The sequence below is a fragment of the Salvelinus sp. IW2-2015 genome, unplaced genomic scaffold, assembly GCF_002910315.2.
Source record: "Salvelinus sp. IW2-2015 unplaced genomic scaffold, ASM291031v2 Un_scaffold1108, whole genome shotgun sequence".
Classification (NCBI taxonomy): Eukaryota; Metazoa; Chordata; class Actinopteri; order Salmoniformes; family Salmonidae; genus Salvelinus; species Salvelinus sp. IW2-2015.
Genome location: NW_019942729.1, coordinates 345,244 through 346,327, shown reverse-complemented (window position 1 = coordinate 346,327; position 1,084 = coordinate 345,244).

The window sequence follows — 1,084 nt, the reverse complement described above, 5'->3', positions numbered from 1 at the left end:
TAACACACTGTTACAAACAGACATAACACACTGTTACAAACAGACATAACACACTGTTACAAACAGACATAACACACTGTTACAAACAGACATAATACATTGTTACAAACAGACATAATAAACTGACATATTGACCAGATAAATAGTCTAACAGTCTATAAAGATAGATTGATTCTTCATCTATCATAGTCCAGCACAACTTGCCTATGTATTATATTTAAATGGTTTTAAAAGTATTGTTTGAATTTATATATTGAAAGGTTTTTGGTTTCATCAGAAAAATGATTCCATGTCTTTATTGCTCTGAATCTAAATGTTATTTTGCCAATTTCTCTTTTCTGTCTGGATAACACATAGATGGTGGACAATCTATTCCTAGTATTTACTGAATGTCTCTTACCAAATAAATACTGCTGTGAATAGAGTTTGGACGTTTTACAATGGTGTATATTATGAGATAAAATAAGCATGTTTTTTTCAATTATCTTGTTGACTGAACCAAGAGCATTGTGTGTGACTACAACAGAAGAACCATATCTCCACCTTAAAACAATCCTTGCTGCTTTGTTCTGTTCATTCTGCAGCCTCCTAACTTCACTTGATGATGCATTTCCGCAGACCACAGAACAGTAGTTCACCTGGCTCTCAATTAATGCTTGGGTTATTTGCTGAAGAATCTTTCTCTGTAAATATTCAGCTATCCTTCTGATCATGCAGTTGTACATTTTGTTTTTACATAGATTTATTTAAGATGACCAGGATAAGCAGTTGTCTAGCTGCACTCCCGGTAGTTTGGTTTCTGACACTTCCACTTCACTTCCCCCCCCCCATACTTAATTGTATCCCATGATGTGTTGGCCTTTTCCTGGGGGAACAGACCAGCATAACCCTGGTTTTCTTGGTGTTTAAAATAAGTTTGTTCCGGCAAACCCACTTCCTGATATTTCCCATGTCTACTTCTAAAGTTTGCTGTACCTGTTGAACTGATTGTCTTGATGTATAAATTGTAGTATCATCTGCAAATATAGAAGCTTGAGTTTCAGATAAGACATAAGTAAGGTCGTTGGTATACATTAAGTAAAGA